Source organism: Sapajus apella, unplaced genomic scaffold, assembly GCF_009761245.1.
Source record: "Sapajus apella isolate SASKATOON/1434 unplaced genomic scaffold, GSC_monkey_1.0 scaffold35, whole genome shotgun sequence".
NCBI classification, from domain to species: domain Eukaryota; kingdom Metazoa; phylum Chordata; class Mammalia; order Primates; family Cebidae; genus Sapajus; species Sapajus apella.
Window position 1 is genome coordinate 9,716,877 of NW_022436975.1, and position 22,509 is coordinate 9,739,385.

Sequence of the window (22,509 nt, forward strand, 5' to 3'; positions counted from 1 at the left end):
TTGAGGGGGTGGAGCATCTTTGGAGAATGGCCAGCCAGCAGGCCTGGGAATGGCAGGGTGCTTTTCTCCACATCCGCACCACTCCCGGGACTCCTTTCTGGTCCCCACAGCTGATGGAGAGTCTGGAAACATTTTTTCCAGGTCTCTTCCTCCAGCCAGACTATCTTCCAGGAAGGAGCTGAGGAAGTGGAGAACGGTGGTCGAAGTACAGATGGTTCCCTCTTTTATGGAGGGACTGAGAGCTTAATACCACCAAATGAGGAGATTAGAAATGTTTAGGAAAATAAAGACAGTCTCCGGTTATCTCATGTCCACAGTGAGTTTAGGAGTGTAAAGAGCAACCCTCGGGAGAACAGAGCCTCAGCCTCTGTTTCCACATTCTGAGTGGCCCCATGCTTGGATTTGATTGACAGCCTTCCTCAAGCTTCCTCCAGCTTCCTTTCCAGCATCCATTTGTAATGTACCCTTGCTTATATAGTAAGCCATACATTTTGTAATTTATTATTATAGCATTATGCAGGATATTGTTAGGTGATGTGATCACTCTTCTAGAACCTTTGAATCAAACTTACGCCGACAAATAAGAATCAGCCTGTGCCAGGCAGAATTCTGCAATCTGTAGAAACAGGAAGCCAACAATACCCCTCAGTGCTGTACCTAAAGTCTCTCACTCTTATCGCCATCTTACTTATCTTCTTATCTCAGATATAAGAAGCTCTAATATGAAAGCCTGGGCTCCTATTGGCTGGAAGGAACTTTGCATCTGCCATCACCAGCACTTGTGGAGCTGAGGTTGTAGAACTGCACCGAAGTGCAGTGGACTTAGGAGGGAATGCCTTCCAGTAGGCCCATGTTTTTCATTCTGCACCATTCTAAGGAACTCAGCCATCCTGGTTTGCCCATGACTGAGGGGTTTCCTGGGACATGGGACTTTCAGTGCTAGAACTGGGAAGTCAGAGCAAAGCAGGACATGTTGGTCCCTCTTGTGATCCCAACACCCCGCCTCTTCCATACATGGCTGCAAGATGTTCTGCTCACCGGGATGGTTGCTGACGGCAGTGCTAGTGGCCGGGGAGGAACTGCAGAGTAGGCCTGGCCGTCATCAGAGCTCGCCTGCTTAGTAATCCATTTGGAGAGACTGGAGTGGTTTGCTTTACTTCTGTGAGCCTCAGTTTCTCATATGCCAAGGAAGAAGAACAGCAAGGCAGTGGGGGTATAGGGGAGGTAACAAGACAGAGCAGTGTTGATGCCTGATGTAGCCTAGGCATGCAAGAAGGGGCAGACCCCTCTCCTCATCAACATAAACCATCCAGAGAAGACAGTCAGTTACCTTTACAGGCATAAAGTAATTGGCTTGAGCTTTACCAATACTATTATTTACCTAGGCAAGGAAGGTTAGACAGAACTCAGCCAGGTGACTCACCAACACAGTGTCACCTGGGTTGCAGGCATAAATCCTAGCCCCAATACCTTATTCTTAAATAACCTTAAGTCAATATGTGTAAGTTACTTTGAGTTTTTATCAGCTTTCCCGTAAATAGATTGAAACATTTTTTAAAGTGCTTTAAGAATGTTGTGAAAAGCATAATTTGTTTCTTATCCATATCCAAATATTTTTAACTTTCAGGTTATTATTGCATTTAAGGTTCATTAAAACATTTTTCTTTCTTAGATTCTTAAATTACAGATTAAGCAGGCTTATGAATACATATGCATTATTATTGCCATTAAATTTTCACTACTCTCGATATATGAGTTTAAGATTACTAGATTATTTTGTTTTTAGAGAACACACTGGTCTTTTTAAACGTGGCTCCTTGTTTAAGGAAACTAAAAGGCAACTGAAGTCATGAAATAAAATGATATTGTAATGTTCTTTTGATCAAACTTTTTTGAGTTTTTTTAATCATAGAACGTGATACATCCTGAATAATGTATATATGTAAGTCATTTCTAAAGGAATACACAAACACCAATTTCTGTGCATTACGCATGTAATTACAATTTCAGGAAATAAGCTTGAAGGCCTCCTTTGTTTTTAGTTCCTTGTTTTCTTATTCAAACTTATGTAATTGATAAAGTCAGTTTCTCCTTGAAAGTTTCATTTTTCAGAACTTCTGTCCAGATTTTTGCCTTTTTAACATGGTGCATGCTAGATGCTTGAGAAATTACTCGGAGTAAAAACAACCCTCGCACATTTATTTTGTATGTTAAATGGGCCTGCCCAAAAGTACAGGCTGATTTTTTCCGACACCTTTTTTCCCAACTCGGTGTTTCCTAAAGCTGGTCCTCCAGAATGAGAGGTTTGTACCTCGTCCATGACTCATATCATCCTCTCATGCCAGCACCCCTGACTTTTGCCTCTCCCCAGATTAGCAGTTTGCCAAGAGAATGACTCAGAGCTCAGATTCCAGTAGTACAGTCAGGTGTGGCTCTTCTGAGGCCATCTCAGCTGACCTTGAGCAAGGTCTCCTCAGGAACCAGGAGAGCCGGCACAGCAGTGAGACCCACTGTGCTGGGAGCCAGGCTTGCTTGCTGCTTTTTTAAAAAGAGGAAGAGGAAAGGGCATTCTCTGGGGAAAGTAGCAGGGATTTTAGATGTTTTATTTTCCTTATTCACAGAAATTTTATATGCTTCTGTAAGGATAGATATAGGGATTGTCTCCCTCATACTCAGAAAGAAAGTATAATTCTATTTTTGAGGATTTAACATGCATTTATTATGAAGTTCAAAAAATTATTGATTGCAATTTAAATTGTCAAATTACAGCAGGGTGTTGGTGGCTTACGCTTGTAATCCTAACACTTCAGGAGGCTGAGTTGGGAAGATCGCTTAAGACCAGGAAGTCAAGACCAGCCTGAACGACATAGTGAAACCCTATCCCTACAATTTTTTTTTTTTTTAATTAGCCAGGTATTATCACTTCTTGGGCTTTTGGCTAAGAGCAAGTGTAAAAGATTAGCCAGCTATTGTGGCATGAGCCTGTAGTTCCAGCTGCACAGGAGGCTGAGGTGGGAGGATTACCTGATACCAGGAGTTTGAGGCTGCCGTGAGCTGTGATCATGTCACTGCACTCCAGCCTAAGTGACAGAGCTAGGATCCTATCTTAAAAAAAAAAAAAAAAAAAAAGAAGTAATTTGAAGTATATAAATATTTTAAATCAAATGAAAGAGAAATTCTGTATTGCTACCCGCATAGTTGTTTATTAATGGCTGTTATAATAGAAGTTATGTAATTGTGAAGGTGGTCACTGGTTTTCTTGCAACGATCAACAGAAAGGAAGGATAGGCCGCAGTTATGCCCATGGACTGTGGAAGGACTGCCCTGTGGCTCTGTGCTGGAGGTGTTTATGCAGTCTGCACTTGCCCTTTAGAGAAGTATTAGAATCTTCAATATGTAGATATGATAGACTCTTCAATATATAGATATGGGATATGTGTAATATGAGAATCAGAGGCTAGGGCAGACCAAAGGGCAGCCATGTGTTTAGACACACGCTGGGTGTAAAGCCCAAGTCTACCCAAGGTTCTTCTATCAAACCCCTAAGCAGACCTTGCACACCAGTTCATTTCTTTACAATATCAGGGTCATACATGCAACAGGAAAGTTGGTTGAGGGAAGTTGGACAATGGGGAAAGTAGAATTGACAGGTTACAAGGAAACATCAATGCCTGGTGAAATATTAGAACGATCTATGGAAACCGTGAAAATCTTCAGTCAATTAGAGCAAGGAAGAGACCAAAAAGGTCGTATGAAGAGGGGAAGAGACTGTTAAGCGGACACAGGTGAAAGAGAGGAGATTTAAACAGCGATCGTAGTTGTGCCAGGAGAAAACTAGACTTTCCAGACCTTCTCGCTTTATTTTCAACCTGTAAATCATGTGCTATCATCTCTAGATGTGGATGGAGGGAGCATTCATGCATTTTGAGTACTCAGAAATTCAGAGAAATGTGATGCTTGCCAGGACCCTGTGTTTAGTGAGCACTGAAGTATGTGCTCCACCTAGGTCTCTCTCTTCCATAGCATAGGATAAAAGAATGCTAAATATTTAATTCTGGTTAAAAAATGCAACCAAAGTCCTGAATATATTTCTAATGTGCATTTCTTGGGGAAATTCCTCCTATTCACCAGGGGAACAATGCCGCCCTCTCATCGCGTGGTCTTTAGGCAGAGCTTCACAGAGCACTGGCCCCTCATCATCCTGAAATGTGTATGTTTTACCTTTACTTGAGTCCTGTGGGTCTAGTTCTCTAAGATACATTTAAAAACAAGCTCCACATCACCCTTGGTCAAAAAGAGACAGCTTTCACTCACCATGACAGTCAGTGGAGACCCTTCCTTTGTGAAGAAGCCTCCCAAGTGACTGTCCCTTACCACGCCTGCCAGTTCAGGTATTGTGCCCTGCTGACTCCTCCTCGAGGGCTCATGCCCCAACACAGCCCCTCTTCATCACCACACAACCCCATTACTGACTTAGCCATATGCTGTTCTCCTGCCTCTAGTTTCTGCTCCGATGCCAGTCCATATAGGAGGCAGAAAGTTTTTATTTTTATTTTTCGGGACAGAGTCTGGCTCTGTTGCCCAAACTGGAGTGCAATGGCACAATCTCGGCTTACTGCAACCTCTGCCTCCCAGTTTCAAGCCATTCTCCTGCCTCAGCCTCCCTAGTAGCTAGGATTTCAGACATGTGCTGCCATACCCAGCTAATTTTTATATTTTTGGTAAAGATGAGTTTTCACCATATTAGCCAGGCTGTCTCGAACTACTAACCTCAAGTGATCCACCTTCCTCAGCCTCCCAAATTGCTGGGATTATAGGCGTGAGCCACGACGCCGAGCCAAAAAATTATTTTACAAACGCTATTTTCATCCTGTTATTTCCCTGCTCTGAAACCTTGTTTCTCCCAGTTACCCATCTGCCAATTTAAATTCCAAAGTCAGCTCTCATCTGGGCTCTTTCACTTACTCAGAGTCAGTGTCTGTTATTCTACTCATATTCTCTATATACCTGGCCCCTCAGAGCTTGTGGGCTGCTTCTTGCCCAAAATCCCTGACCAATTCCACTCTGTTAAAGTCCAGGAGTTCCTTTAATGCCGTTTCAAAAGTTACTTTTTCCCTTAAAAGAAAAAAGATGTGTTTTTTTTTTTTTAGCAGAGTCTAAGATTTTTTGCCATTTATTCATTCAACAAATTCATAATTCATGCAACTAATTTCTTCACAATTTAATGTATACCATGTACATTTATTTATAAATAGCCTTGGAATTATTTTTTTTCCCATTTATTTATTTATTTATTTATTTTTTTTGAGACGGAGTTTCGCTCTTGTTACCCAGGCTGGAGTGCAATGGCGCGATCTCGGCTCACTGCAACCTCCGCCTCCTGGGTTCAGGCAATTCTCCTGCCTCAGCCTCCTGAGTAGCTGGGATTACAGGCACGCGCCACCATGCCCAGCTAATTTTTTGTAGTTTTAGTAGAGACGGGGTTTCACCATGTTGACCAGGATGGTCTCGATCTCTTGACCTCGCGATCCACCCGCCTCGGCCTCCCAAAGTGCTGAGATTACAGGCTTGAGCCACCGCGCCCGGCCTTTTTTTCCCATTTATTTATTTATTTTATTGCATTTTAGGTTTTGGGGTACATGTGAAGAACATGCAAAATTGTTGCATAGGTACACATGTGGCAGTGTGATTTGCTGCCTTCCTCCCCATCACCTACATCTGGCATTTCTCCCCTTGCTATCTCTCCCCAGCTTCCCACCCCCCACCGTCCCTCCCCTATTTCCCCCCAACTGACCCCAGTGTGTAGTGCTCCCCTCCCTGTGTCCATGTGTTCTCATTGTTCAACACCCACCTATGAGTGAGAACATATGGTGTTTGCTGTCTCTGAGGGTTTATGTATTATCTCTTAAATTGTATGATCAGTTTTTTAAAAATTTTTGCTTCACCCAAGAACCTAGGCTCTGAGATGCTCGAGGCGTTGAATAAACAAGTCTTGCCCTCCCAACTTTTTTTTTGCCGTAAAAATGCTTAATTAGGCCGAACTACACACTATAAAAATGCTTTAAAATGTAGCAGGAGGAAATGTAAAGACTCAAAGAAGTACACAGAACTGACAATGGCTATCAGAACACACTAAAGAATCTACACTACTTCCCCCTTTACCTGGAAAAGGAGCTGCGAGCACGTGGGATGGGGTTGAAATCCTAGAGGAGACTGTACATGGCTTTGCAGTGTCAGTGCTATTCTATGGACCAATTTGCTTCCTGAAGAGGAATGAAGTGATTTTTCTCACCCGGGAAGCGTTTGTGAAAATAAAAATTTTCATCAACAACACAGAGTGGAAAGCTATTGTCAGTTCTTAACTGCCCATAGTAAAGGGATGTCTTAATGGGCATGTGGAGACAAACCATCTAAGGGAAAATAACTGCATCTCCTCTAGAAGGCAAAGTGGCCCCACTGACAGCAGGAAAAAGGAGGAGCTCAGTCTCAGCTGCCAAGACCTACTTCAGACTCTCCCTCCCATGTGTGCTTCTTATCCTTACATCTCCATTTATTCATTATTTACATTCTGTGTCTTCAGAGTTCCTTGTGATTGTGAGCACATAGTCATGCACGTGTTTTAGTCTATGAGTACATTAAAGGCACTTGTGAAAATCTGATGTAAGTTACAGTAAAATTTTTCTGCCTCTTTCTAATAGACTATAAGCAAGTTGGGGGTAAGAATTACGTTTTAACTCTGAATCTGTAGAACAGAGCACAGAATCTAGCAAACTACAAAGGATAAAGAATTGTTTGTGGGGCTGGGCACAGTGGCTTATACATGTAATCACAACCCCTGTGCTTCAGGAGGCTGAGGTGGGAGGGTAAGTTGAGCCCAGGAGGTCGAGATCAGCCTGGACAACATATCTACTGCTGGTAGATGTGAGACTCCCATCTCCCATTTTGTTTTTATGAGCATGGTGGCCCGCATCTGTGGTCCTAGCCACTTGGGAGGCTGAAGTGAGAGGAGCACTTGAGCCTAGGAGTTTGTGGCTGCAGTGAGCTGTGATCATGCCATTGTGCTCCAGTCTGAGTGACAGAGCAAGACTCTGTCTCAAAAAAAAAAAAAGAAAGAAAGAAAAGAAAAGAAAATTAAAGGAGATGTTTTTGAAATTTAATAGACTGAAGGGATTTTATGCATTTGAAAGAAAGTCACTGGACATTGCTCATCTGTCTTTTTGGTCATTGCCTCTCACAAGCTCTGACAGCAGCATCTTCAGATATAAGACACAGCAGCATAGGAGCTTAGCAGGGCCCGAAGTGTTATTTTACTGAAAGAGGAAGACACAGTCTATTGCTGGAGAAAGAAAGGAAAAAACAAAGTCAGAAGCAAAAAAAAAAAAAAAAATAAGAAAAGAAACAAGAAATTGGGTTATTTTTGGTTAGTTGTAGTTGAACATTATGGAGCAGAATTATAAGAACTTGGGTAAAACTTCAAACTAGTCAAAGTAAGGAATAATCAAGGCATAATTAGCTGTATCCAAAGGCTCCTTTAATTTGGTCTCCTCAACCACATTTAAAATATGGTTTTGTTTCTAGAATTCAGATTTCATAGTTAATTTGTTCATTTTTTTTTTCTCAAATTGATTGTTCTCTATGGACTCATAGATTCAACATTCAGAGATTCAGTGATTTGCGATTGTCTCCAAGTTCACTAATTGTGTTATTACCGCTGTTTTGGAGAACTGGCACCCTAAAAGCCCACACTCCAGGGCCAATGAAGAATACAGAATGAGGCCACTCCCGCCATCCATGCCTCCCCCGGGCTTCATGCTCCCTATGTTAATTCATTCGTCATTCACTGTTCCATTAAAAATTATCCAGTGTCTAGTTTGCCCAGGGGTGAAATGGGGATTAAGAACCTTTCCCATCTTGAGACGCTGACATTCTCATTCTTGTAAAGTGATAAAAACTCTATATTTGAAAATCATTCTAAGAAGAATGATAACTAGTAGTACTGGAGTTGGAAGTGAAGAAAATTTGAAGAGATCCAAGACAATGATGCATTTTAGGCAGAACCAAAGCTCTGGGTATGTAGAAGAAGCTAACTCCTGGATGGCCCAGATCTATGGCCTATGAGAGAGCCCACCACGGAACTGTGTGTATTCAACTCTTAGTTCACCATACTAGTGGTCTGTTCTGTGTATCTTCAGAAGTTACAGGGCTGTCTTTCCTGAGGCACCGGGGTCCCGAAGTATGCTCATGTCCTTGCTGGCTGCCATCTGAATTATATGTAGTGGAGGAAAAAAAAGGAGTCAGCTGAAGGTATGGTTGGTGTGCACCTTGCCAAAGAGAAGATGAGCTATAATATTTTCAAGCATCATTCTAGTGACAGTTGGCATATAAATAGTGTCAGACTTTCCGATTTTAATTTCATTTCTAATTTACGTGGTTCTATAAGATTCTCTCTGTTTTCCTTCCTTCCAGCAGTGGACTTGAATCTCCATGTTTTAAATACGATTTTTCACTGGAAAACTTACCACCATGTATACCTTAAACTTTCCAACCCCAGATAGAATGGGTGGCGAAGCTTCACTCGTTACGTATTTATGGGGATTATATCTCTAGAGACTGCTGTCAGGTGCCAGCAGGGATTTCATGGATCATTACGAAGAAAATGATGGTAAATGTCCCCACCGAGTGGCACTGGATTCTAAGCATAGTACAAGGAGTAGCTTGCACCCTGCACCTCCCAGGACTTCTCAGGACACTGTTTTAAGGGGGTATTAGAGTGGCTACACCGAGGCACGGATTGCTAGGGCAGTCAGAGTAGGGATTGACACATCACTCTCTGAACCTGGCAGTTGGCATCCAAAACAGGAGAAAAAACAGGCTTCATTTTCATTTACTCTCCTAGTTGTATTTGTAGTTCAACATTTGGTGCTGTGATGGTAAGGGGAAAAGTCACTTTTGGAGGGGAGTCATGCCCCCTTCCTTTAATCAACTGAAAAGCTGACACTCTTAGCAGGGTTTGGTGGCTCACACCTGTAATCCCAGCACGTTGAGAGTTCTGGGCAGGAAGATCACCTGAGATCAGGAGTTCAATACCAGCCTGGCCAACATGGTAAAACCACATCTCTACTAAAAATACAAAAAATAACCAAGTGTGGTGGCAGGTGCCTGTAATCCCAGCCACTCAGGAGACTGAGGCAGGAGAATCATTTGAACCTGGAAGATGGAAGTTGCAGTGAGCTGAGATCTCACCACTGCATTCCAGCCAGGGAGACAGAATGAGACTTTGCCTCAAACAAACAAGAAAAAGCTGATACACTTCTAGACTTAATTTAAGATTTTGATCATTGGCCTATGAGGCAGAGAGATGTTTGTGTTGAACTTGGGTCTGAAAAAGTTTCACATTCATTTTTAGAGAGTATAAGGAATTAATTCTGGAATGCCTCTGGCACATTGATTTATGCAGCATTTTAAGATCCTGTTCACTTTCTTCTCCACCAGCTATCTATTTTCTCTGCTTTGAACCCTCCACAGATGTCCCTATTATGAAGTGTGCTGCATTCTGCTCTTTGCAGGGTGGTTTATTCCCGGCTGCAGTTTGTAAGCACTGGCCGTTTGCATACGGAGCTCTAGACTTTAGGGGCCAGTGCCCAATTTAAAAATCAATGGAATTAATATAAACATGAGTAAGTTTTCAATGGGAGAGTATGATTTAACTTAAAAAATTAATTTGTAACTTTCCAAAATGTTTTCTGTTTGGCGAGGCCAAGAGGTTTCCCCTGAAGTAAAATTACTTAGGACCTCAACTCTATACCAGATACGTGGTTCCCACTTGACTGGCTTAAAGGAGGGGCCCAGTGAATGTTGCTAAAATGAAACTATTGCTGTGTTAATCACCTGTGTACAGTGGTCATGTTCAGAACCAAATCTCGAACTCTTCTGAGATGGTCTCCAAGAGTGTTAAACCAAAGTCAGTTGCCTCATTTGGAGCCTTTAAGAGCATCTCTCTCTTATTTTTAGCAGTCTTTGGTTGCTAAGTGTGTGATTAAGATGCTAGGTATAATAAAGAAAAATTATATGAATATATGACTTTACCATTAAGAAACAGGAAATTAAGAGATCATTTAAACATTTTCTGCCAAACCTGCAACATTTTTGGATTTATCGTATCTTAGTAATAATACTTCACGTTATATATGTTTACAGTATTTTATTAATTTTAAATTCAGCCGTGTTTAAAACCATTTTATGATTATTGGACATTTTCATCCAGTCAGTATCTTATTTTTCAGATGATTGAAACCTGGCTTTGAAGTGCTATCTGAAGTGGTCTCATGTCTCATACTAAGAAGTCACCTCTTGATTGGCACTTAGCTTTACACATAAGTAGGAGCACTGTGCACTTCTTAAGACATTCCACAGAGAGTGCCACTTCTGTTGTAAATTTGTGCAGTATTGCTGTGTTATGTAAAATACTTTACAAACTGCCACCTTTGCAAAGTTCCCAGTACCCTCACTTGTCAGTGATAGATGGTGATGCTTTAAAAGTCCATTTCAGTAGAGGTATGTTTCTCAGTAAAGACAAAGGGGTGTTAATGGACTAATAGCTCCATACTGTCACGCCTGACTTACGTGATATTGCACACATTGAAGATGGTAGAGCTGGCACTTTGTTTGGCATTCACTGTGCATTTCAGCCCTTTAGTGCATCATCTCCATTCTCACAACAGGTAGTTGATGAGACATAGCATGTGATCGTAGGGCTAGATTTGAGCTCACACCATCTGGTTGCAGATATGTCCCTCTAAACAATCTTGCCAAGTGTCCAGTGTGCTTTAGGTTCCAGGTGCTTCACAGACTTTGGAGGTAAATATTTTCCTACTATTTAGAATCCATGTGTTTTCAGCACATTAGATTTCTCTGAACAAAAGAATTTGCTACAGATGCCAGCCAAGGGTTCCTCCTCAGGTTGTTTATCATACAGTGGTGTCAAAGAAACCAATGCTGTGCATCACCAGTTCTACCTTATCTGGAGCCCTGGACAGGCCACCTATCTGTCTGTGACTTAGGTCGCTGGGCTTCGCTTCCAGTTCTCTGATTTAAGGCTTCTGTTAAAGCAGTGGCTGTCGCAATTTGCTTTTTGAATTGGCTTATACATTTTACAAGCACTTTCACTCAGCAGCCTTAAGGGGTGGCGTGAACTGTTGTATCACCTTCATAGATGAGGCAACAGAAGCATCAGAGAAAGGGACCTCTCAAAGCTACGTGGGTCATAACTGAAAAAGCCAGGATACAAGCTCGTCTGCCCCATTTGCTATCACAACTCCAAAACTTGACCTGTTTCTGGGGCCATCTCCTCATTGGCAGAATGAATGAATTGAACTCTAGCAGTGATTTTCAAACCCTATTCCCTGGAGTATTAGGGGATTCAAGGCTGATGGGGATTGAGATTTGGGGCTCTCCTTTAGCGGTAACCACTCTGCATTCGTCTGTTTTACATTCCAATGTTCCACAGTATCTTTTAATAAAGCTTCTGTAGTTACAAAATACTTTGAAGATTACGGATCCTCAAAGTTTTTATTACATTCTAAACTCTAACCTTTAGGGGACAGGGCCCAATTTAAAAATCAATGGAATTAATATAAATATGAGTAAACTATCAATGGGATAGTATAATTTGATTTACAAAATTAGTTTGTAACTTTGCAAAATGGTATCTGTCGGGTGAGACCAGGAGGCTTCCCCAAAAGTAAAACTCCCTACGACCTCAACTCAATACCTGATCTCTAGTTCCCACTTGACTGGCTTATAAAAGGGGCCCAGCAAATGTTTCCAAAATGAAATTAAAAGAAAAAAATTTATCTTGATACTTGTTTTAAGCAATACACAGGCTATCAAAATGTATTTATTTTATACCTATTGTAGTATCCTAGGATTATAAATATTTCACAGTTAATTTTAAAGGAAAATCACAATTTTAGTTTCTCCATTGAATCTTATTTTACTTCATTCATACATATATTCAGTGAGTCTTCTCTATTCCCCAGTCTCTCCATAAATGTTTTCATTATTTTACTGACTTGATGAATTCCCAGTTCCAAATGATGTTTCAAGTCATATATCTAGTTTAGAACTCCTGCAGTAAAATAGCTTTTCTAGACAGAATTCTGAATTCAATGAAACGTGTTTCTTTCTCTCTATAATACATTGTGTTATCTTCATTCTTGGAAGAGATTTGAGTAGAGGGATTATATATGCTGCTTTTTATGGGATGCTATGAATATGAATACTTATTTAACAAACCAAATTATATTTCTCTCATTCCCCAAACTTTGGAAAGGTTTATGATTTTAATTGATGGCACACACTAGAATTTGTGAAGTTACACGGAAACAGAGCAGCACTTGAGAGTTACGCCTTCTTCCTGGGTTCAGCAGCGTCCTTAGAGTGAAAGAGAGTGAAGGAGTTTAACTGCATTCCAAGACCAGGTGTTATTTTGTCCAAAAACTATGAAGGACAGACTTCTCTGCTTTTAATCCTAGCTCTTTGATCAGAGGGCTCATGGGGTGAAACATGCACACCAGCCTGCTGCCTTGTAAACTTGATCCCTTATAAATCTGTGACATTTTCCCTTGTTACAACAGTTTTATATTCTCATGTATATAAATACCGCTTTTGACAGGTTAAGAGACTAGTACCATGAATATTCCTTTAGCAGTGGTAAAAACTCTTCAATAAAGCTTTAAAGTTTTAAGATGACAATCAAATGGTCCAACAAAGGGCAGAAGAAGCTAAAATAAAAACCTTCACAGAGGAGTGATTTTATTTCACATCAACCCTATGGTCTTAATGCTGCCTATTGGAGGCACGTTTTTGCATCAGCCATGCGAATTGGTGAACTTTAGTGTCTGTGGATCATAAAGTATTTCTTCACTTGAAGGTCATCAGTGGCTAGGCTGTAATTCCTGCAGTTCTGTGAAAATTGGCACTATCAACCTTGTTATTTGAATTGGGAATCTTTATGTAGATATTTGATGCTTCTGTTTTACTCCTGCTTTCCCTCTGCCGTAGTGCTTAAAACGTGGTGTCTGAGATCCGCACTAATTTGGTTTTGTGGGTTAATTTACCTGTGGGTGCCTTAGATGTAATAGAATCTGATCTCACAGGCATGACTTTCTACACCCCAGGGTCTTTTCCCTCCCTTGTCACATTTTCCCCCTTAGCAGACATCATTTTACTTTGGGATTATTTGATTTGGTGTGATAAAGGGATTCAGATTAAAATTAGGATCAAAATAATTACGGCAATTTGAAAAGACATTCATTGGGGAAACACTGTAAACACTCCAACTTCATAATGATAGGATACAGAGATTTGGAGAAAAAGCTGTTGTACAGAGGCACTGAGGATAGCTTTTACTTCTGAGTTAAAGTTATTTATTGTAAAAGCTCACATAGCCCTTAGTTATTTTTGATCAGGAGATCATGTTTTAGAAGAAAGCATTTCATGAAAGTAAAATGGCGTCAAAACTATTTCTTACTTTGAAAACATATTTTTGCCATTTGGCATCTTCTAGAAAATTTTATCCTTTATACATATGTAGTATGATCTCTGTCCGTCTCATATATTAGCAGGATTCAGTAGCAGACTTCCTATTAACTACAGTTGGCTCTTGAACAGCACAGGTTTGAACTGCTCATGTCTGCTTATATTTTCTTCTGCCTCTGCCACCTCTCAGATAAGACCAGCCTCTCCTCTTCCTCTTCCTCCTCTTCCTCTTCCTCAGCCTACTCAAAGTAAGACAGCAAGAATGAAGACCTTTATGATGATCCACTTCCACTTAATGAATAGTAAATATATTTTCTCTTTTTTGGGTTATTCTTTTTATTGGGAGGCAGGAGGGGAGACAGTATGTCGCTCTGTCACCCTGGCTAAAGTGCAGTGGCAAAATCTCGGCTCACTGCAACCTCCGCCTCTCGGGTTCAAGCAATTCTCCTGCATCAGCCTCCCAAGTAGCCTGGACTACAGGTGCATGCTACCATGCCCAGCTAATTTTTGTATTTTTAGTAGAGACGGGGTTTCACTGTGTTGCCTAGGCTGGTCATGAACTCCTGAGCTCAGGCAGTTTACCTGCCTTGGCCTCCCAAAGTGCTGGGATTACAGGTGTGAGCCACCACGCCCTGCCTGGGGTTTTCTTAATAACATTTTATTTTCTCTAGCTTTCTTTATTGTAAGAGTAGACCATATCATACATATAATGTACAAAATTTGTGTTAATTGACTGTTTATGTTATCAGCAAGGTTTCCAGTCAATAGGAGGCTATTTGTAGTTAAAGCTTTAGGGCAGTTAAAAGTTAGGTTTTTCAACTGCATGGGGTGGACAGTCAGGGTCTTTAACCCCTGGCATTATTCAACGGTCCACTGTAGTTTACTCAAAATAAAGGCTAAGGTATCTGTACACCCTTCAGAGAATTCCTTTGAGCATCTCAGTGGTTTCATCTCATTATTTAAAAAGATTGACTTGGGATTTTCCTCACAAAGCCATTGAGCTCAGATTCTATTGGGTGTTTTTTTTTTTTGGAAAGCAAAAACCATAAACTTAAGACACCCACAAGTAAATTAATTTTTAATATGAGCAATACTAATAACAGTAATAAATACAGCAGTTAACAAATATGAGATGCTTGCTATGCAGTTCACCCCCTTTTAAGCATTTACTTGGATTTCTCACGGAATCCTTACAGCCCCTTGGTCCAGATGAGGCGGTGCACGGCAGGTGTAGCCAGGCCTTCGCTCTCCTAACGGAGGGTGCTTCTACTAAAGCGTGCTCTCTAGTTAACCGGTCCCTGCAGTGGGCCAAACGTTAATGCTTCTTCAGAAGGTGAACACCATAAGACAAGATGAGGACATTTTCATGCTCTTCTCTCCAGGTGAGATTATGAGCGAAGCAAAGCAGAATGAAAACATTTCCCTTAAAGAAATAGGCTCACTGAAGACTCCCTCATTCCAGGATGTGAGCATGCCCAGGGTCAGATTACTTAGCTCCCCTGCCTTTGTTTCCAGCTCCTCTGGGTAGCCTCTCTCTTACCCAAGCACAGGCAGATTCTCGTCATCACCGGGACATTTATCACAGCTCAGGTGTCCTGCTGGTGCTCACCAAAGCCCAGCTGGATGGCAGGCATCCTTGCAGCACAGGCTCAGCCCTCCTCACTCTCAGATTCCACCTCAGAATTTGATAATCACGTCGGCTGTGGCTCATAGTGAGATCTGTGGATGACCTTATCACCACCAGGCTTCCATCAGAGCCCCTACCTGATGGTCACTGGCAGACTAAAGAAGAGGAAAAAAAAATAAGCTTAGGTCATTTTTACAAATTCATGACAGATGCTCCCCATTCAGCATTCTTATAAAAATACAGTCCTACTGAAACTCATTATTAATGGTGACCCTGAAAATCCAAAATGGGGATCTTGCTTCTCCCCTCGATGTGGGCTCTGGGTTAAAAGGAACATGTGAAATGATCCCTGCATGGCAGAGCAGCCTGTTACCATGGAGACAGCTTACTAGTTTCCCAGCCCTCTGGCTAGTTCCAGGAACATTAACTCCATACCAGTCTTAAAGAAATAAAAAGAAGTCTAAGGTTCACGTCTAGCTTTTTATATAGTTATAATTACCTTAAAAAGCACTCAAATTACAAACCGACTCTTCTCATTTGGAAAGGATTGCATTTAATATTATTAATAACAGTACTTCTTATAAGCAGAGTGACCACTGCTAAAAGACTCACATTCTGTTGCCATTAATTGAGCCTTCCTCTTTCATATTTTACATTCAGGCTTGGTATTACACTCATCTGGAGGAAGGTAATTTTGTTTATTCATACTTTGCTGTTTATGTATTATTTTTTGTCTTTTAAATCTCAAAATCCTGATGGAGGCATGCTGTATTTTTCATGCCGACTGTCACTGTGCAGACACGGTACATCCATGTTCACTCTTCCCTGTTGACAGTAGATTTTGTGTGCAGTGTTTCTATTCCTGCTGATTTCTTAGTTGAAGATTGGGGTAATACCTCAAGGGATGCACAGACATACTCAAGGTTACGTTGTAATAAACTGTGATGTACTTAAATATTTAAATATAGTTTAAGAAAAATGAATACAGGTTGAGCATCCCAAATCTGAAAATCCAGAATCCAAAATGCTTCAAAATCTGAAACTTGTTGAACACCCAAATGCCACTCAAAGGCAATGCTTATTACAAGTATAATGAAGCTATTCCAAAATTAAAAAAAAATAAAAATTCAAAACACTTCTGGTCCCAAGCATTTCACATAAGTGATACTCAGCCTGTATTTAATTATTTAAACTGTATTAAACTGTATTTACTATAGTTTAAAAATTAAGCACAAGTTTAATTTCAGCATATAGGTAATTTCAGTATATAAATAAATTTTTGAAGCTAAGAAAAGTAAGCTTGTCTCTTCAGCCTGTTGAGCCTTGCTTAATAGATACCTCAGTTCTGATCTCTCCCGTCCCATCTGGGCAGGTTTAGTACTCTTATACAGCACATTAATTTGCAGATATTTATTGTGACTTCATATAATATGTTAAGATTTTAAAATAGATGTATAGATATAAATACTGTATGTATATCCAACTATGTTGTCATTCCTTTCAGAGTAGATCTTACCTATTTCTTTTTGAGGTATTTTCTTAAACTATTTCTTAATGTACATTTTCTTCTATGTAGCCTGTTGTATTGCATCTAAAAGGGCTTTATGAAGGCTCTGTGTTTTATGTGCTTTATTTCATTTTAAAGATTTCCACTGATTTCTGTCACTCCCTTCAGTCTCTCCTACCACCTGCTGGCCCAGCATCCAGCAACATCACGCTTTTGTTCTAGGGTTCCCATATATTCTGTGAATTTGCCCATTCTTTTTGTCCCCTCCCGAGCCCCCACTCAGTACTGTCCGGCCAAACCTCTCCCTGTCTAATCCCAATCGCTGTCCCTTCCGTTTCTCTTGTAACTTAGATTCTAGGAAATCTTTTGGAAATCAGGGACTGTAAACTCCGGTCTCCTGGTTCTGTTAATATACAGTGTAAATAGTAATACATTTTATAAACTATAAACACTGAAATTGGTGCTTCCTACACTTAGTCTGGTGCTTCCTACAGATTTTGAAAAACAAAGTCATGGACTCAGTTTGGGGTACTGAAGTTATTCCTGTCAGATACATTCTGAAGCTGGATGGACTCCTTCAAAGAGAGCAAGGGTGGTATATTTTGTTTCTGTTCTCAATTGACTATGTTTCATATTGTATAAGTTTTCTAGGGTGCTCTAGCAAAATGCCACAGACTGGGTGGTTGAGACAACGGAAATGTATTGTCTCCAGTGCTGGAGACTGGAAATCTGTGATAAAGGTGTCAGCAAGACTGGTCCCTTCTGGAGCTGTGAGGGAGAATCTGTTCCATGCCTCTCTCCTGGCTTCTGGTGGTTTGCTGGCCATCTTCAGTGTTTCTTGGCTTGTAAGAGCATCATCTCCATCTCTGCCTTCATCTTCACATGATGTTCTCCCTGTGCCTGTGTCCAAATTGCCCCTTTTTGTAAGGACACCAGTCCTATTGGATGAGGGGCCCAGCCTACTCCAGCATGACCTCCCGTTAACTCTTTAAATCTGTCAAGACCCTATTTCCAAATGAAGAATGCTACAGTAGAATACAGTCTGAGCTACTGGGGTTTGGGGCTTACCTGAATGAATTTTAGAAGACAAAATTCAACCCGTAACACATACCAGTATAATAAATAAACATTTTCTAGTCCAAGTCTATTCACTGATTTTACAATAAGCAGTGATTTTGTAAATCAGTGATTTTGATCTTGTGTTTAAACCAAAATGTAGTACAAATCAAACACAGTTGGTGTGAGTGCATTTAATAAATGAAGTCTTGACCATTTGCGTATTGCCAAGCTCCAAAAAGCAGTCTGATTGTTCATGTACTTGGAGGGTCCATTTATTTCTAATCATCCTGGCTTTACTTCATTTAAAGAATAAATTGTTTTTAAACTTATGCAAGCAGTTGTTATTCCCAGATGGCAGGTGAAATCTCTAAACATTTTTTAAACCTTTTCATCAAATAGTAATTTCATTTTAACCCAAAAATACCTTTTGGTTTTCTTTCTTAAAACATGACCATGATGCATAGTCAATCAGAATAAATCAAAGTATTTATTAATTAGAGCTGTACTGATTTCTACTCTAGGTAAACTGACTTCCTCCAAAATCTAGTATGTTTCATGTTTCAAGAATTAATTTATTGATGGTACTCTGCTGCACCGTCATTTAGTCATAGTGGATTGAAGTTACCAGCTATTAAGACAGTCATGGTTGTAAATGGCAGATGGCATCTAGTGGCTCACTGTTGTTTGTACCTCTTGGTACCCATTTCCCTGAAGCTACAAGTTTAGTCATGAGGCAGTGATAACTGTCAGTTGGAGTCTCAGAGCTCATGCGTCATTTATTCCCAAGGCAAGGCACTAAAAAGCTATAGCTTGGGCTGCAGCATTTGCCAACTTGTATTTCTGCCATTTAAAACATGCTCAGAGCCAGGCACAGTGGCTCACACCTGTAATCCCAATGCTTTGGGAAGCCACTCTGCTGGATCACCTGAGGGCAGGAGTTCGAGACCAGTCTGGCCAACATGGTGAAACCCTATCTCTACTAAAAATACAAAAATTAGCCGGATATGGTGGCACGTACCTATAATCCCAGCTTCTTGGGAGGCTGAGGCAGGAGAATCGCTTGAACCTGAGGGGCAGAGGTTGCAGTGAGTAGAAATCACAGCATTGCACCACATTTAAAATTTGAAAGGAAAAGAAATCTTCAATATGAATGCCCCTTTTTGTTATTTTCCAAACCATCACATCTTACTTTTCCTTTCATTCAATGCTAACTTATTCACCAACACTTTTCAAGAATGTGTTTACATGAAAGCAGAGTGAGGATGTTAAGAGACCCAGACTGCAAATAACTTTGGAACTGCTTCAGTGTAATTCAGAATGAGTCATCCTGCCTCAGTTACAGAATGAGCAGCTCTGATGGACAGAACTTGGAAAAGGTAACACAGAGTAGCAAAGGGATATTCCCCAAACTTAATTTCTATTTGAGAACAAAAATATTGGGAAATTATCCATCTTCAACTTACCATTTTCTTATTGTGTTATTTGATTTTAATGCTGGAGGATTTACCATTGTTTATACAATGTGATCTTCAATGAAACTTTACCACTTATGTCCAACTTTTGGTTCAGATTATATCTAAATTAAGAGATTAATAATAATAATAATTATTATTATTATTATTATTGAGACCGAGTCTCACTCTGTCACCCAGGCTGGAGTGCAGTGGCATGATCTTGGCTCACTGCAACTTCTACCTTCCAGGTTCAGGTGATTCTCCTGCCTCAGCCTTCTGAGTAGCTGGGACTACAGGCCCGTGCCACCACACCTGGCTAGAGACGGGGTTTCACCACGTTAGCCAGGATGGTCTCAATCTCCTGACCTCGTGATCCACTTGCCTCAGCCTCCCAAAGTGCTGGTAATAATTATTTTTAAATGTAGTGAACTACCCTAGATCAGATGGTATGATTCCTGACTATGGAAAAGAATTTATTTGGGCAAGAATTACTATTATGTCTATTACTTGTGTAAATGAATTGATTTCCACCTAGGCCATAACAATGTATCTCATAGGCAGCAACTAAGCTGGAGTTGCAGGAGCTTTCTTGTCTGCCACCGCCCTCAGCCTCCGTTCCCCATTGCTGGTGCCCCTGGTACAGTCTGCTCTTTTTCAGTTTCCAATGGGAACTTCTCGATATCCCTTCTTGAGGGGCCTGCTCATCATCACCTCTACACAGCCCACAAACTTCTCACCTGTATCTCTCCTGGTACAGTAGCCACAGTAGCCATGCTGTAAACCAAGATGGATGCTGATCAGTCACTCAGGCTAGAAACTTCAAAACCTTGAAACAGGTTTGAGAAGAGAGCCACACAATTAGACTTATACTTTAGAAGAGTCAGTCAGTCCTCATCTTTACCTGAGCAGTGTTACATAGTACAATGCTTATTATAAAAAGGCCAATTGAATTAAACAGCTTTTCAAGGCAGAAAAAGACTCCTATTTTGTTTAAAATTAGCTAACCGTCATAAGGGGCTACAGGAAGGTTTATGCATTTGGCTCAATGAATGCAATATATCGAGAAAGGCATGTACTTCTGTAAGCAAACATTCGCGTCCCTTCCCAGACATATCATTCAACCTTGATAATAAATTACAATCATTTGTACTACTTTAACCCCTTCCAGGAGCTGTAAGGCACAATAATTAGTCCTAATAGTTTTGCATTTCCAGCATGTCCTGTTTTCTAACCTGGCCCTTCATACAGCATACATGAATATGAATAAGGATTCAAGTGAACTGCATGTCCCTTGGAACCTAACTTGGGCAACCACTTCTAGAAGGCCCCTTCTCATCTGGCCTCCGACAATCCCACACTATTCATTTAATGCCTTTTCTTGAAATTCACATAGTGCTGTCTGCTAAATGTGACACCTTATTTATTACACTCTAATGTAATTCTCTGGGTGCCTTACCCAGCTAGAGCACAGCCCCATAGTTGCTGGAACCCTCTCATTCGTTCTTTCACTCAATTCTCATTGCCTTGAGCAGGGCTTACCTGTTATGTATGTTATGGTGAATAAAAGACTAAGGAGATATTTTAACTCTTCATCCCGCACCTTATCTTTTGCTTCTCTGCATACCCATATTTCATGCTTTGATTTTTTTCTGCAACTCTAGTCTTTAAAGATTTACCTGTCGACTTAAGAAACACATTGATTGGATAGGATATTTCCTGGTAATGTAATATGGAATCATGTGGTTGAAAGGGATGCTATAGTTCCACCTGTTCTTCTCCAAGAATTGCAGCAAAACATTTACAACCTCATCTGCAGCCAGTTTTAAGGAAATTTAATAAAGAGGTTTGAAGAGCACCTGAGAGCAGCCAAGATCCCAAGACAAAGTAGAAAATTACCTATTGAAACTACAAATAAAAATGAAATGTAAATATATCTTTTTATATATGGGCTATTTTCTTGCTCAATCTCTTTGTACCTGGGGGTGGAAGGAAAGTAGAATGGGACTGGATTAAAAGACAGTGATTGTAGATTTTTTCTGACATATGATATAAATTGTAAATGTTAAATGTTGTAATAACATGCTTGCAGCCATCTGTGTTATTAAGACAGTACTTAATGAGTTTTGAAACAAGTACTCACCACAGTATTACTACTAGTCTTTACTTATATGTGGTAGACATTTTCAAAAAGTCATCATATCTGATTGCCTTTTATGCTGCTGTTCTTTACATATTTGAAGTCATGTTTTTATAGATGAATACAACCAATCAAAATAGAATTACATTGCTTGAGGTACTATCTCAAGAAGTTTCTCTAATGATATGACTCAGAGATTTCTTAGAGGATAGAAAAACACTTTGTTAATGGACAAAACTAGAATTCTGCCTTCTCTTGGAAATAAAGGTTGAATTTTAACTGAGTAACTTTGCATCAGCCACATCATATTATTGAAATGTATTCGGTGGCAGATTTCTATAATTGCAGTTCTTTAAAGAAAAAAAAAGAACTTTTTTCCATTGCCTTATTTTTTTTACAAAATGAGAGATTCCTCAGATGGATAACATTCAGCGGTGCAGCCTGAGGGTCATACTTAGCAAGTGGAACTAGGTGCCTTGGGTCAGCATTGTCCTGTGTTAAGGGGAGGTGGTAGTTTCTAAGACTTAACAGTTTTTCTAAAATTGCTTTGGGCTCCATGTTACCTAAGTTTGGAGAACAAGTTCTGAAGCTGGATGCAGGCAGGTTTCATCACAGCTCTACCACTCAGTATCAGGGTGAGCTCGGAACAAGTTAACTAACTCCTGGAAACCTCAGTTTCTTCAGGATTGTGTGGATTAAATGAGAATATAGATACAAAGCACTTAGCATATTCTGCTGCTCTGTTGGCTCAATTTTTATTGCATTCGAAAGGATAGTTGAAGTCGGACACGGTGGCTCACATCTGTAATCCCAGACGGGGAACATTGCTTGAGCCCAGATGATCAAGTCTGCATTGAGCCGTGATCACACCACTACACTCCAGCCTGGGCAACAGAGTGAAACCTTGTCTCAAAATGAATGAATGAATGAATGAATTCTTTAAAAAGGATTGTTGATTTATTTTTCAGAACTTTATTTTTCCTATATTCAGGTGCCTTTTTCAACTTTGAATATCTCTGCAAAGTTGAGAATTTGATTGTTGCCCTATTATAAATAAATACACTGTTGTAGTCCATTGAATTAGAACAAAATTGTCCACTGAATTTAAATTCCATCCAATCACTGCTTTTCACTTTGCAGGCTTTCAATCTTCACTGATTTCAGTTCCCTTATTTTAGTTAAATAA

The 22,509-nt window shown here is 40.3% G+C and overlaps 1 protein-coding gene across 4 annotated transcripts in view; it reads left to right on the forward strand.

Moving 5' to 3' along the window:
* FAM110B (family with sequence similarity 110 member B) overlaps positions 1–22,509 on the forward strand; it is a 155,975-nt gene that overhangs the window by 86,705 nt on the left and 46,761 nt on the right. The window lies entirely within an intron of this gene.